The 16804-nt window shown below is 40.0% G+C and overlaps 1 pseudogene; it reads left to right on the top strand.

Annotated features, from left to right (window-relative positions):
• The first annotated feature begins 1753 nt into the window (after nt 1–1753).
• LOC135181501 (U1 spliceosomal RNA) lies at nt 1754–1905 on the top strand (annotated as a pseudogene).
• The last annotated feature ends 14899 nt before the right edge of the window (nt 1906–16804 follow it).

Below are 16804 nucleotides of genomic sequence, written 5' to 3'. Positions count from 1 at the left end.
AGGTCATGATCTTCTCTGGAGACTTTCAAAACCCACCTGGATGCCTTCCTATGTGGCCTGCCCTAGGTGATCCTGCTTTGGCAAGCAAGTTGGCTGGAGTTCCCTTCCACCCCCTAACGTTCTGTGATTCTGTGATTCCTTCTACAAGCTCTGCAGAGGTCAAGGACCTCAGCTGAGTTCCCTTGTGGCATGCTGTCCAGGAAGATGGAGGTCAGCCTCTCTGATATTATTGCAAGTTAAAGCTGTCATCACCCATTCACCTCTTGCAGTTTTCCAAGGTCACACAGGATGTGTGAAGCAAAATCAAAGATTTAATTCAAAACTAATTTTTAATTCCCTTTCAAGCTCTGAACAAAAAAAAAAAACAGGCATCTCTTCTTGACTTACTTCAAATCTCCAAGTCAGCAGCTCAAGTTATTCCACAAACACAAGAATTAGGTCTTAAGAATAAGAAGTAGCATCCATTCTGCTTATTTGTATTTCCTTTCTATGCTAGATGCAAACAGACAAAATCCACCTTTTGCTTCATAGTAACAAGAAAACTTTTACTGGAAGCAGAAAACTAGGGAAAATTAAGGAGAATCCTAACAGCATTAAAGCTAATTAGACATGTTTTCAAGGACACTGTTAGCTAGCTCATGCAATTCTGCACAAGCTCACTGGTCCACACAAAATACATCTTGTAAAAAATGTATTATTATAACCTTCAGTGAGCTACACCTTTCAAAAGTATCCTGTAACTTTTGTGGAATGAGTGTAACAAAGAGCAGTTCTCTCATGAAACATAGATGAAAACCTGGCAACAATCAGAGATGTTCCAACGATGGAGCAAATTCACTAGAGAGTGATTATTGATTACAGCTTGTGCTGTTCTTTCATCTAACGGTGGATATAAAAGGGCCAATGTCTGCAGGAAGATGTGGTATCTTTTATTCTGCTGGCTAGTACGTGTGGAAAAAAACCCAAACTGTTAAGCCCACAGCCCTTTTCTGTGTCAACTCTTCAGTTTAGTCAGTAACTTCCATGTCATCACAGCAGTGTTGTCACAGTCAAATTCCCTAGGGATATTACACAGCCAAGGTTAATTATTGGCATTGTACTGCCTGCTTCAACCTGGTGAGGGCAGGAAGTCAATAGACAGAATTATTTTGCTCTTAGTACTCTGGGACCAGCTGGAGCGAATGTAAGTAACACAGGTAACTAAAAACCCAGACAAGCAGAAACAAACAATCAAAAAAAGGTGTGGATGTGCTTGCAAAGAGGAAATAGGAGCACTAAAAAGACTTTGTTTCTCTGCCTCTTTCCTCTCCTTTTAAATCAAAGGATCCTAGAGAAACATTTAAAATCTGCCATAAATCTATGTACACAAAATTTGGTCCACATAGATGTTGTGGTAGGCCTGATAGGCCAAAATAGGCTTATACATGTTCTGCCTTGTCCAGGAATGTTTTTCTGCTCTCTCTCCTTCTGTTTTGGGGAGAACCAACCATGGGAAAGATGACAAAGGACCTGGAGCCACTGAGTCTAAAGACTCTGGCCTGCCCAGACTTGTCTACATCCTGTGATAAACAAGGTACACAGGCTTAGCTTCTGCATGCCTCATGCAAGGCCTATGCTTTCCCCAAATGTGGGTAAAGCAAGCCTATGGCCTCACCTACTATGGTGAAGCTTGGTTAACTGCCACTCTGATTGGCTATTCTGTGTCCAAAGCTCTGTTAGTCTTGGGCTGTTTTGGTAAAAAGAGTCAAGCAGGTAAGTTACCTGGCAGGGGAGACACCATGGTCAGGCAGGTGGTTTTCCCATCCTTTGCACTCTGGGTGTGCTGGCCCCTGCCATTTCCCCAAAAGCAGGAAACTCGACTGCATGGTCTGTGGTAGTGGGGGACTGCGTTCGTGCTCTGCCCTGAATTGGGAGTGGTTGTGCCCAGCAAGAGGGTGGCCGCCACAGCAATCAGCCTGCCAACGAGGGCAATCGGCCCCCTGCTTCCATGTAGTGCTGCCTTTAGAACGCTGCCCGCGGCTGAGGGACCAGGGGAGGGTGCTGGCATGGCCGGAGCCGCCTGTGTTTCCACAGCCCGCAGATTCCCATCAGGAGGGGAAAACACAATGGGTTTGCCTGCTCCTCTCTATCCCATTCCTCCGGCTTGCCCCATGCAGTGCCACTCAGCACCCTGCTGTGGATCAGCTCAGGCTGTGGCTGCTTCAGGGTCGGGGGGCCCATATCATCTTCAACCACCTCAAACCTTTCAAGTCACTTCCTGCCACTTCCTTCTACCCCCTCCACCACCCAAGAGGGAAGCAGCTCGCTTCTCCAAGCCTTCCAATTCCCCATGCCAACTTCACTAAGAGGCACCATTTTTCCCCCTCAGCTTTAATTCTGTGTTTTCCCCAATTCAAACTATGCAAACCAGCAACTATCTCATTCCTCTCCTCCCCCCTTTCCCCCCCCCCCCCCCCCCCCCCCCCATCCCTCTGCCATCCAAGACGCCTAAACAAGCCTCTGGAGGCCCTAAAACAGGCCTACTGCTTGCATGTTCTTCCTGATAAAGTGGCTCCACCAGACACAGGGCAGGAGGAGGAGGAAAGGAAAATGAGCTGGTCTTGTTGTGAGTTTATGAAGAGACAACAGAATTATGGGATCAAATAACAATCTTCTTGTCTCCGAAGATTATTTTCACCCTATAATTCTCAACCTGGGACACCTGCCCTTGTATTTGTGCTTGCTTGCCTGCTGCTACCTGCTGCTATTGCTTTCTGCTTCTGGCAGTGTTCTGCCGTATTGTATCCTGAACTGCCTGGAAACTCCACTGCCTCGAATTTACCAGGAACAGGCTCCAAATGTCTCCACACAGTTGGCCTGTATAGCCAGCATGACATCCATGCTGGGGCTGCACATTGCAAGACATCCTGACTACACCTGAAAGTCTCCTGCCAAGACAGGAAGTCCTGGAAATACACAGATCAACCAGAGAAGCCAGAACAATCTCAGAGATAGTCTGCTTCCTTTCTCCAGAAGCCTGGGAAGAATCAGAAGTCTCAGCTGCTGACAAGACAATAACAGAATTCCCTGAAAGTGTTTGGGTACTGCCTGAATCTGTAGCTAGCCCCACGAGTTGGGAAATAATATGTTGTGAGTTGTGAGAAAATACTTTGAGCCTCTTGTAATTCACCGTAGCCTTCTGCCATAAGTAGAAAGGAGCTCCTTGAGTCTATCTAGTGGACAAGCAGTATATTGACTGCAGGAACCTCCTGTTCCAGTTCAATGGAGTTCAATCAATGTTTATGTATTTTTGCAAGTTATTTCTAGATCTAGTTATTTCTGTATAACATTGCCATGACCATGCAAAAAGCTGATTATCATTAAAACTAGTGGTCAGGGGTGGCAAGAGTTCTGAATATCAGCATTAATAAATAATAGTATTTTTTGAAAAAATCATCTTGCATTAATTAATTACCCCTTCATAACAATAGGAAATAATTTGTATTTGTGAATGCACATCTGGGACCCTACTCTCTGTTCATAAAGCTTATTATATCCTAATTTACAGCTAATCTGCTGTTGATCTATTCTAGAGAACATCTCAGATTTGTTTTCCTCAAAATGGAGGCACTGGAGCATTACATTCTCCAAGTGGGGTGAGAAAATTAGATTCAGGCTTGTGACCTTGCTTGTTTTGAATAAAATTCTGCTGTAAATACAAGAGTCAAATACTGCTGTGAGTGGTTTTGCTGTGGGTTGGGCCTGTTTTGTATTTGTTGGTGAACACACATAGGCAGTGTGCGCAATAAGGAGTGTACTATGCCAGAGATTTTGAAGTTCACTGTCAAATACCATATAAGATTCAATCCCAAATCTTGTTTCCTTGAGCATCAATGCAACAAGAATGGTGGTAGGCTCCCCTTTAGAGTGAACCAACAAAATTCCTCTGAAATAAAACATATTGGTGTGGTGCATAGCTATTCTCCAAGGAAACCTGAACATCACAGAACACACTGTTCCCTAATCCCAGCAGGTTTCCTCTGCTCCAGCATCACTACATATTCTCATGCCCACACTCCAGAGAAAAGAAAAAAAAAATACTACCTTTGGTTTTATCTTATAAATGCACCATTCTCACAGGACACAGCACTGGTTTTGCATTGAAAGGATACATAACAAGTTAAAATTGTGCCTTAGGACCATGGGGATCTATGGAGGTGTTCCAAGAATTGTGGAATGAAGATATGAAAATTTCACAGTAGAGAGTCCAGCTCCAATCTGTGAGCTGCAACCACTCTCTAGTACTTGACCTGGCAGCCAGAGATTATTTCCCAGAGTGGACACATTTAACAGCATATGTATAACCATCTGTGCTATGTTCTAAACACCAGAAGGACTAGAAACAAACCATGCCTATGACTGTTGCTGCAAAGACAGTCTGCAAGAAACACAAGGTTGCTAATGGGCACCATGGTGCTGCAGGGACAGTCAGTACAGTGAGTGCATTCTAAATGGGAAAAAAAGGTACTGAAACTGAACATCCCAATATGTTTTCTGAGGCCACTTTCTTACAAGAAAGGAACATCATCTAGATTTCCATGGAACAGATGGCCACCAAAAAATATTACAAGATTTATTGCCCATGAGGACCACAGTGACATGAACAGTATAGATGATGATGATGCTGTTTTGAGTTATGTTTTTTTCCAGTCTCTTGTCAGCTCTTACATATTTCTGGTCAGTCAGTCAGATCTGATGTATCTTGCCATCCTTAACTAGGATGGGAAGGCTAAGAAACAAAATAAGGTACTGAATACCAATGCTGCATTACCAAGCAAGTCCCCAAATGCTAAGGTTTTATGCGTTCATGTCTGAGAACTCAGCATTTCGCATGGATTCACAGATTTTCTGTAACTGTGATGGTACATAATTACTAAATTTCACCTGACATAATAAAAAATTGGACAAAATTTAGTAACTGGTAGACTTGCCTATGAAATGATGAAGTTGTCATTAAAAGCATCATAATTTCTGCAAATGAAATTTCAAGGAACTGAAGGTCCAAGCCAAAAGGGACTGTAGAGGAAAACACTGAACTACATCCAGAAAAGATAAGCTTTGTTTTTTGAATCCTGCAGATGTACAAATTCAAGTTACAGAAAACAACATCAAAATCCCAGAAAAGAACAGCTAGGGATACCTCTGCTAGTATCCAGATTGCTCCTGTAAGTAAATGAGCTGCAGCCGATGAGAAGGTGCAGACATTTCTACTGGGTTTTCCCAGAACCATCCTGTTGCCATCTGCTACCCATCTTGCAATTATTGTGCAGAACACAATATGCAAATAAGAGTGCAATAAGGAAGCTGGGGTCAGTTTTGGCTCCAGCACTGAGGACTCTACCTCCATGACACAGTTGCTGAGGCTTGAGAGGGTCTAATGCAATATGAGGTCATCTCTGAACAAGCCACAGTAATGTGAGGTAAAGCAACAGGCCTGTGGGAGGAAGAACTGCCAGGTATCCAGAGTGGCACTGCAACCCCACTGATCTCAAAGCATCAGGCACATACAGGCTTCTTGGAATGACATGAGATGAAAATCAGCTGCAGAAGACACTGCTGATATGAGCTTAGACCAACTAGCACTCAGCTGCAGTAGGCCACTCTCAAGTGTCCTATGATACTTGCAATGCAATAGAAGGAAGGCTTTGCTCATGACAAGAAGGGTCTCAGCTTGAAAGAATGAGCAACTACATGGTGGGCAACCACATGCAAACAAAGCCTGATTTGACCTTCTATGTGTTTGTCACCCAGAGAAACTATAAACTAAGTCTAATGTCTATGAAATTCTGAAGGCAGTTATCATCTCAGGGTCTATAACTGGCACAATGAAGAGCAGTTACAGGTTACCAGATTCCAAATAACAAAGTCAACCCTCTTTCCATTCACAACTATACTTTCATATGTAACAGGCAGACAAAATTCATATCCATGATTTTTTTCTTTACCTTTGTTCACCATCAGACCTTTCTCCTTCATAGTACAGATCCAGACATGATGCCATGTTTTGAGATCTTCAGATCAATTTTGGCTGCCTTTTTGAAAGAAACATTAGTGCTAGACACCTACCTAGACTCAGTGAAGAGATAGCTAGAGGAAAGACTATGACTGAAATAAAAAGAATTTCCCTACTCATTGCTTTTAGCTTTATATTAAAAGTGCACTTTTGCCTTTTATCACAGACTATGCAATATTTGATGTATGCCTCTAAAATAGAAAAGGAAAAATTAGAACCATGCTTTGAATGCACACAATCATGCAGCTCCAGCAATATACTAGTACATATCAAGCATCAATATTTAAAAGAAAAACTATTATTCAGCTTATGTTTCCTTTGACTGACTGGCCTGGCATAAAAAAAAACCCTCTGCCCAGAAGAGCACCCTGACAGAGTTGAGAAGTGACAAGACAATGCTGCAGAGAAAACAAAACATCTGTTCAGTGAAAAACAAACAGCTCTTCCCCCCAAAAAAAAACAGTGAGATTTTTTAAAATAACCCAACCTATTAAGTTTATCAAACAAAAAGATTCACAGAGGAAAATAAGTAACAAGCAATATGAGGTTTTATTATAATACAGTACAAAGAACAAAACAGACTTGTTTTTTTTTTCTGCTGACACCTCATCTTTTGACCAGTAGTACACAGACAGACACTTTCCTGGGAGAGGTGCCTATCCCCTCATTCACACTGAACCTCATGTCAGAACAGGTAATAGGCACTGGAATTAGATACAGTTTCTTGCTTCATTATGTACACTGTCTGTAGCTTTGGTCCTATGCTTGCAATGTCCATCTTTATTGGAAAACTTTCCATGGTTTCAGAGCCACAGACATGACCTTCTAGAGCCTGTACTATCACTGAAACCACTAGTCTCATCACAGCAGCCAATCCTTAGTTCACAGACACAGATATTTCAGTTTCCTAAGCTCTGTCATTCATGCAAGTGACAGTATGACACAGAAACACGCTAGCTGTTCATTCAAAAGCCTTCATTTCAAAGAGAGGAAGAAAGTTCTCATTTGACACTGCTCCAAACACAAAGCCTTTTAGTTTATTCTTTATTAAAGAAATAGATCATGGCATGTAAATGACTGATAAAAGAATATATTTTACTTTTATTTTTTATTACTGAAGATTAGTGTGAGTGGCAAACTTAAGAGACACATACTGAGCTCTGCTGTTTCTGTAAATAGCAGAAGCAGCCTCTCTGTGAGCAGGCGAGGCTTCCTGTGCATTGCCTGAAGAAGCTTTTGTTCTACTGTTTTTATATATTAGGATGATTTGTAGGAAGGGCAAAAAATGCTGCAAAATGGGAATGAAACACAGACACAGTAGGGTGGTAGGAAGAAAATCTGGTGGACACTGAATGAACACATGATTTATGCCTTAACCTGACTAGCTCTGAGAGATGGACGTTGCCAGAGAACCTCCTCGTCAAATCTGTGTCCACAGTCTGTCCCCTGACCCTGGAGAATCTGATCCACCTGGATGGACAGGCTCTTTCCATATCTAAAATGATTAGGCATATAAAATAAACACTCAAAATGCTTTCCATAACTGCCTAGCTCCTCCTGCCTTCTGAAAATGTAATCTACCGACCCAGCTATGTGGATATGAGCTTTAGAGTCTCGGGCTCTTCTCTGAAGCAAATACTTTTAGAGACAAATACAACCGAATTTGCAAATCCACTATCTTGAGATTAGAGCTTTGTACAGACAAGGCAGCTGGACCCCTCAAACCACAAGGAATAAGCAGTAAGCTTGGCTGCCTCCACGTGTTGCACTTCTGTAATCCTCTCTTTCTTATTGTGGCTGTGTGGTTATTTATAGAGCAGTTGCTGAGACCGGACACCTAGTCACTGTGAGAAGGAATAGGAAGGAGCACTGGCTGAAAGTGTTAAACTGAACTGATCAGAAGGACTGCTGGAAATTGAGATTTTCAACAAGCCTTTTTTGGAGGGTGATATCTATTGTGTAATGAAACTTTAACATGGAAGCACAAAAAAATGCCAAAGGATGCAACAGTTGAAACATCTCGATTTTGAAATTGTGCCAGAGTACTTCATGATAACTGCCATTCAGTTGCACCGTTCCACACTCTGCTGCCAAACCACATCTTCCATGATTCACTGTATCTGAGAACACCCAGAATAAGGTGTCTTTTTTTTTTTTTTTTGTGATAAAGACCATATGATCCATCAGACAAGATGCAAAATAGCCTGCTAATGTACAGAGATGCACATAGATCAAAGCTGTGAAAGATGCAGGAGATGTTTCCAAACTGATGGACTTGGCAGTGCTAACTTAACTATTAGACTTGATAATTTTAAATACTCTTTCCAGCCTACATGATTGTGTGATTCTGTTATTTCAGAACTCTAAAAATCAAAATTTTGAAAAATTACAGAGTCAAAACAAACAAACAAATTAACTGCAGAAAAGTGAAGGGATGTGCCCCAGAGACTGAGTTTATTTTCAGAAACTGTTCGCTGTCTAGCATACTGTTGTGTTTCACAAGTGCTAGGACTGGAAGAAGAGTCAAAGGAGGCACCAGAGCAGGCAGTCAGGATGGAACACTAGTCTTATCATCAGTTTATGCCTAAACAATTCCCATGTGTGTTGTTACACCAAGCTAAATACATTGGCCTCATTTTCAGCTCTTTTATACCTTCATGAAACCATCAAAATTAAAGAATGGCACCAATGTCTTCAAGAAGTGAATTAAGTCTATTTTCTTCACTTATATATATATATATATAGGTAACATCAGACTGGACATGAGGAGGAAGTTCTTCACCATGAGAGTGGTGAGAGCCTGGAATGGGTTGCCCAGGGAGGTGGTTGAGGCCCCATCGCTGGTGGCGTTTAAGGGCAGGCTGGAGGATGCTCTGGCCAGCGTGATCTAGGGTAGGGTGTCCTTGCCCATGGCAGGGAGGTTGGAACTAGATGATCCTTGTGGTCCCTTCCAACCCTGACTGATTCTATGATTCTAACTGTACATTTCAGCTCATGGATCAACCTTAGTCTTTTTCCTGGGAAATAAAAAAAGGAAATCAGCAGTGTCTTCCTCTGTGAGCCTGCAGTCACTTAGGAAAGAGAATCAGAGATCAGCTGTCATTGCAGAGAACGTTAGAGGAGTTTGTGGCAGCAAGCCATAGTGAGAAAATTAAAAAAAACCTCCACCATGCAACTATTTAGTTCATGGTGTTGAAGAGAGATTAATGTTAAAATTAGAGTATCATTATGATCCTTGGGGGAAAAAAAAAGTGTAAAGTTTATATTAATAAAAATACTTCCTGTAGCAAAGCTGGCACAGAAAAGTAATCAGACTACAGAAAAGAAAGAGCAATTGTGATTCAGCCAGTGTAATTTCCTCCCCTCTCTCCTATGTCCCTCCACCTGCTTCCAGGGTGAGCAAACCAAGAATTAGCAGGGAAGAGTAAGATATTTTACTTTCCCAGCCAAATAAGCTGGGGAACATACAGGTCAATGGGAACACAAGAACAACAGAGAGAGAACGACTCCAAAGACTCAGCAATGTCAACTTCACCTTAACTGTGGACATTGCTCTCTGTCTGATGTTTGATTTTCTTCCCACTTCACTGTAATGCTACATTGCTTACACCGTACCCTTTTCTGTCACTCCATCTTTAACATCTACATCTACTTTATTTTTATGCCACTTACTCCTGCTCCAACAAAACCCTGCCCTAAATGTTAAAAATGACAGTCAAATGATAAGATAAAAGGTCATCTGTGATGCAAACAAGGTGTTTTGCCAGATTTCTCTCAGATCATAATGTTTATCATTGGCTTGCTTTTCTCAGCTCTATTTTCATCTCTCCCAGCTAGTTAATAAACCCCCAGTAAAAAAAGGCTCTCTCTTGTTTGTATAAAAACCGAGGTTTGGCTTGGAGCCTCAGATGCAGATCTTTACATGAATGGAGTTGCTAAGCTACAAAGTTTAGCTGAGACCTTAAATTTCAATAGTCTTTACGAAAAATATCTGTCTTGGCTCAGGGACCAGCCACAGTCACAGGACACTCCACACAACAGCAAACCCCAGCAGTGTCTTTTACATTGTGAGAAAAGATGACATTTTGGAAGTCAACACGAAGCTCTCAAATGTCTCCTTTTGAAGGCAGCAGGGTAAAAGGAAATCCAATCGTATGGGGTTGTTCAGCCTGGAGAAGAAAAGGCTCCAGGGAGACCTTATAATCAGTCTACAAGTATTTACAGGGAACAATCAGAAAGATGGGAAGGGATGATTTATCAGGGATTGTAGTGATAGTATGAGGGGTAACAGTTTTAAACTGAGATTAGATTTAGATTAGATATTAGGAAGAAATTCTTCACTGTGAGGATAGTGAGACACTGGTACAAATTGCCCAGAGAAGTCATGGATGCTCCTTCCCTCAAACTGTTCAAGGCCTTGGTGGATGGGGCTTTGGGCTCTGGGAAGATCCAAGAGGAGGATGAAGTCAGAGGTTTCCATGTTCAGAATCAGAGAAACTTGTTCATTCATAATTGTTTAAGATCTATCAAAGTTAAGCTAATAGGGTAAAGTTTTCTTCAAAGCACTTGCTCTGCTAAAAACACTTTAAAGCTTTTTCTTAGCCAAAAAAAAAAAAAGTGTAGATGAAAGCCTTGGTAATGTAATACTAATTATATAGGCTTAATACTACTTATATATCTACTCAATACTCATTATATATACTTAATACTAACTAGATGTACATAATACTAATTATATATACACAATGCTAATAATACATATTTCTCCACTGCAGCATCTTTTAGAAACACCTTGGTTTAATGGCCAGGGTAGTGTTGGGTTGATGGTTGGACTTGATGACCTTAGAGGTCTTTTCCAACCAAAACAATTCTATGGTTCTATTCTATGGTTCTATGATCCAGGTGTCCCTGGCCATGCAGTCAGGTCAGAACTTGATCATTTAGGTCTCTCCCAACCCAAACCATTCTACAACTCTGATTTCCCTTTTCTCCTCTCACAATACAGCACGCCCCATGTTTCCACTGGAAACATTTAAGATCAAGAGGCCAGAAGTAAGGAGGGAGTGTATATATTTAAAAATAAGGCACAGGATAGTTAAGGGAAAGAAAATGGCTAAGGTGTAGAAAGGTGGATGAATTCTCATGATAGAAACCTCAAGACAAACAGTAACTGCTAAGATTTAGGATAAGAGCATTACTGAGGCAGATTATCATATAGCTGTCGCCTGTGATGGCTATTTCATCTTATTCTGAAGTATTTGATGCTGGCCTTAGTCCATGAGTGGATAATTGAGTTGACAAATGTTATTTCTGACATTGTGGTAAATTTTATGGTTCACAAGCAGGGCAGCTGGCAGGATTTGAGGCAGTCTGCTGGATTAGACTTTATTCACAGAAATTACTGCAAAGAGGCTGTACTCTAAAGTATTGCCATATCACACCTCTACTGTTATGCCAAGCTTCTTGAACTGTTATGCCAAGCTTCTTGAAATGTTTTTTTCTTCCCAGAGGACAGCATACTGAACTCCAATGAATCATGATTAAATTGAGCATGGGCCTGGTCCAGGCTATGAAGCAGATTTCTTGACTGAAAACACAGTGGAACACTTAGCTCAAATCTTTAATCTCAGCATTCTGTCCCTTCTGGGGCAGACTTTCAAAGACATAGGCAAGATGAATGACAAAGAGTAGCACCTGCACTAAGTAATCTTTCAATAAATTCTGAGCAGTTTTCTGGCCTTTTTTTTTTTTTTAATCTTATTTCAGCTCATTTGCTTTCTATATTTGGGCTTCTGCCTGTCATTTTTCATAACTGAAGCCCTTTCTCTTCTTTGTTTTGTTTTCCAAACTTCTATTTTTCTTGTCTCTTTACCATTTTTCTACTCTTCCCACACTGGATTTCCTCCCTTAAGCTACTTTATAGTATGCCAGCTTTCTTTCACATTACGTATTTTTAGATTTTCCTCATCTTCTCACAATCCTTTGCTAGTTTCCAAATCTCTGCTTAAAATGACATTTGAAGATTCTTCTTCTCTTCAACACTTCCTGTAAAATTTTAAAAGCAGAGGGTCTGATCAAAAAGAAAGGTCAGTTACTAATGGGAAAGGTTGCATTGCAAACACACTACTCAGTACTGTCGTGCCAGGAGCAGCAAAGGACACGTGAGTGTGTGGAGAGCCTCTTTTGTTCTGAAGGAATGTTCCCTCCTGCTATCAATTTCTATGTGAATAAAACTTCTCAGATGGCACAAAATAATTTCAGACAGAACCAAGGGCTTATAAGCATTTAAAAAAATATAGTTAAAAACAACTTTGGAAAATAGCCAGAGGAGAATTAAAATTTTCATGCCCTTTGCTGTAGAGTATAGACATACAAGAGGAAATGTAGGATATGTGCTCATTTTCTAATGGCTACAGCAAAGAATGGGGAGATGAGACCTGAACTTCTTTTTTGCTTGCTTATCTTGCTTTCTTCTTTCACCATGTGGCCTTGGGCTAGTTGGCTGACTTGTGTACATTGGCTTTCCCTCCTAATTACTCTTTTCCAATAAGATCTGTAGAGCTATGGTATTTAAAGCAAAATCAAGGAATGAGAAACAGTGCTTTGAATTCAGTGTGTGTTCTCAAAGTTCTGTGTTACTCTAAGCATCCCCCTCTTTCAGTTCAAAGTTGGAAGGACTTTAGAGCAATTAAAGCAAAACTTAGTTACATTTGTGTATTTTTCTCTAGAGTTCCAACTAAATGACCCCCTCTTTTTAACCCAAGTCCAAGACAGATGAATTATCATCACAGAACAACCTGGAAAAGAAACTGCTGAATTCAGTATTAAAAGTTTCAGTATTTGCAGCATTCCCAGAAGTGGGAATAGGAAAGGGAGATCTAGACATGGTGGTCTTGGTTCACATTTAATTGCTATAGTGTAATGTGCTCAGACACATGATTTGTGAGCAGCTAAGTCACTCTGTAGTCCAGCTATGATTTCATTCTTTGAGATTCTTTCTGTTTTATTCTTAGACTAGAAACTACTCTCATTACTGATACAGCCTTTCAAATTTTGTTGTACTTGATATTTACTGAGTGTTGAGAATATGCAGTGATGAATGGGAAGGAAAGAAAGAAGGAGGGAAGGAGGGAAGGAGGGAAGGAGGGAAGGAAGGAAGGAAGGAAGGAAGGAAGGAAGGAAGGAAGGAAGGAAGGAAGGAAGGAAGGAAGGAAGGAAGGAAGGAAGGAAGGAAGGAAGGAAGGAAGGAAGGAAGGAAGGAAGGAAGGAAGGAAGGAAGGAAGGAAGGAAGGAAGTTAACTAAAATATACTGGCAGTATTTACTTCTTTTGGCCTTAGATCAGTCTCCTTCACTTCTTTGCTTAGACATTGAAAAATAAGTAAGCAAAAAGCATTCTGCAGGAACATTTGCAGATGGAGGAAAACACTGGGAGAAGTAAATATCTTTGCTGATTTGTAGATATTATTAAAACAGTTCTGTCAAGTAAGTGAAATATTGCCACTATGGAAATTGGACATTACTATTGAGCTTATTATTCAAGAGCTGGAAAGAAAAAATGCAATTTCCCTGGATTTCTCAAGATGTACAGGGTTTAATCTTTTCTTATTTTCTTATTTTAATTTGTCTTGGAATAATAGCTGCACTATTTCTCTTTTAAAATGAATTTTTTAAATAATAATGTGAATTTCACAGAGGTTAAAGAAACAGACAATGAAAAAAAAAAGGCTACTTGAAAATGCAAGGTTTATTTTTTGTTCTGTTTGTTTTTTTCATGTTCAAATATAACTTCATTCTGAGTGCAATCTATGTATGATACTGATTCCATCACTAATCAAAAAACATGCCACAGTAGAAGTACCAGGACAAGTAGAATACCTTTCCCCAAGTAATAATTTCTTCTCCCTTTTTTTTTTTTAAATTCAACTTGGAGTGTATAGATTGTCCTCATGTGTTTTTTTTTTCATTCACATGGAAATTAAATTGAGTGAAAATAAAATGTGGAAAAGACTAATGCATACTTTCAGAATGTGTGTGTATATATATATGTATATATATATATATATATATATATATAAATATTTTTATAGCACTAACCTGAGGCTTTAGGCACAAAACAGTAGGGTCTTGACTCATTCTAAAATAATCCCTGGAAAAGACATTTTGTCTCATGACAAATCCTAATTATATTCCTCTAGTAGGCACAAAGATATACTACAGTTGACGTAACAGATTATCCTCTTTAAACCTGGTCGGCTGTGGACAGAGGTGTGTGCAAATTCATACATCTATGATATTGATGAACCACTTTCACAACTCTATTTAGCCCTCCACAGTGAACCTGCCTGTCATGATGTCCTTGGTGCAACGTGCACTGATTTTTAAAGAGTAGGCTGTGTTTTCCTACTCATTAATTATAGGTGGTGTTGACCAGGAGGGCAACAGGTAAAAACGGTAAGCCTTACTGGATCAGATACACAGGAAGGTCTTTCTCATTTTCCTTTCCTATCTGTTCCTCTGAACAAGATAAAGATAAATGTGATTTTTAATATAACAAGCAGCAGTTCATAAGGTGTGGGAGTGATAAATTCCTAAAGGATGGATACATGTCTTAATCATATGCACAAATGCCTTTAATCTGTCTATGTGTTGAGGAATACAAATGGTACCAATCTATTCTTTGTTCCTTTAAAAGGCCATTGAAAGAATTACACTGAATAGCTGTGTAGTACCAGCCATAGGCCTTCAACTAGAGGCTCCTGTGCAGATGCTTAAGCTTCTACATGAGGAAAGCAGGGGAGACTAATCTCATTGGCTTTTCTGGGCCACAAAAGGAGCTGCACAAAGCACACACTGTGGTGTGCTCACATCTCCACAGATGGACTGATGACATCCTTGTGATCTCGGAACCAGCGTTAAGATCGATTGAGCTGTAACACAGCAAAGATACCATGCTTTAAAAGATAATCTCACTTAAAAACGTAACCCAAACCAAAGCATGATATTTCTTTTATCTGATCACAGCCAAAATCAGGATTTAGGATCTTCCTTGTTTTGCCTACAGTCTTTACTCAGAATCCATTGTCTATCTACATGTCAGTGTCAAAATCATCTGTGGTACTTGATTAAGAGTCTTGAGAATGAAGGCAGTGCTGAATAGCTACAGAAATCCTAGCAGAAGTCCAAGCAGCCTGTTGATGTGTGTAGATATGAAACGACGTGGAAAAGAGTAAAGAAATGAATCTGAAAGTAACAGCAAAAAGTCTTTGGGTAATGTTTTAATTATCCTTGTGCTATGCATAATTTGTGACATAATTTTCTAAGACAGTGAATATATTCAGTTAGCATTATTGATGCTTCCTCATGGAAAGTATGAACACAATTATAATTGTATATTTCATTATTAGAATTAGCATGCAACAAAATTGTTTCTTGTTTTTTCTGAACATCAAAAAGATTGTCATTCAAGCTAATGATATGCAATGCAAAAAATGGTAATGTTCCTAAAGTATGCTGAATTCACACATTTCACAGCCCCTTCTTCTTATTGTTCTTCTTTAGAAAAAGAATGTGCATAAAAGTATGTTAAGAAGTTGCTAAGTTCAGGATACATTTGCCATATACACAGAAAGTTGAGTAAAATAAAATTGGTTTTTTCATACAAAACCTTCCTGCTTGCAGTATCTGACAGATTACCACTGCATTTGGAAACTTCCCATGTAGTTTGTGTAAAAATAATATGAAATCAAGGACTGAAAGCTATCAACTCTCGAGACACATGTTGAGTTTATAATGGTAAAGTTCCATGCATGACTACCTTTTGTCTTCTATTTTACATAAGGTATAATCAACTAAGACTATTTTCTGCTTGTGGTAATGAAATGTACCTTAGGAGAAGCACTGAGACTGAAAAATAAAATTAAACTGAAAGGGAGGAGCAGATGAGACAGGAAATGTGTAATAGTGAAATGAACCAAAATTCTGCACACACCAGGTATAATTACTGCATAAGGCAAATGCACAGTGATGGACATGAGGCTAGACACGTTCTGCTTCTACACCTAAGGTGAAAGGGAATTGCTCCACTAGTTCAAGGTTAGCCTTCTGTGCAGCTATCCCCATTAGCTTTCTAAGGGCACAGGCAGATACACAGCTACTGCATTCCAAAGTCTTCACCTTGTGTGGCACAGGCTCACAACTGACTGACTACCTCTAAGTAGTAACAGATAAGTTTGCAGGCAGCCTGCACCATGGTTCCAAGAAACATGAACTATTTATTTCAGCTGCCCATTTATTTCTGCTGTCCAGGGAAATGTGTCAACACTGGGAATAATTTCATTTCTCAGGGAGGAAAGTGGATTTCAAATTTGCACAAATTACTGTAAGTAAACATGTCATCCTGAATGACCATTAGGAGAATCTGTCACCACTTAGTTTTCTTTTTCAAAGCAGGAGACAAAAAGACCATTAACTTTTTCAAGCCCAAGGAAGGAAAAGCATAGTTTTAAGGTTTCAGTGAATGAAAACAGCAATGCCATCATATTGGACTATCCACAAACTCCTTGGTGAGCAGTGCATTGCTTAAGTGACTCATGAGGTCAGAGCCTGTTTTTTTAATTTGTGTCAGGAAGTGTAATTTCTAGTTTCCACCAAACCTAACTGTGGCTCAAAATGGAGACACAGATTTGTTCAGTGAAATGCACAGACTGTGTCAGTGCACTCTTAGTGTGCACGATGTCCACATTACAACTGCA

Source organism: Pogoniulus pusillus, chromosome 14 (genome assembly GCF_015220805.1).
Source record: "Pogoniulus pusillus isolate bPogPus1 chromosome 14, bPogPus1.pri, whole genome shotgun sequence".
NCBI classification, from domain to species: Eukaryota; Metazoa; Chordata; class Aves; order Piciformes; family Lybiidae; genus Pogoniulus; species Pogoniulus pusillus.
This window is presented reverse-complemented; position numbering and strand designations above follow the sequence as displayed.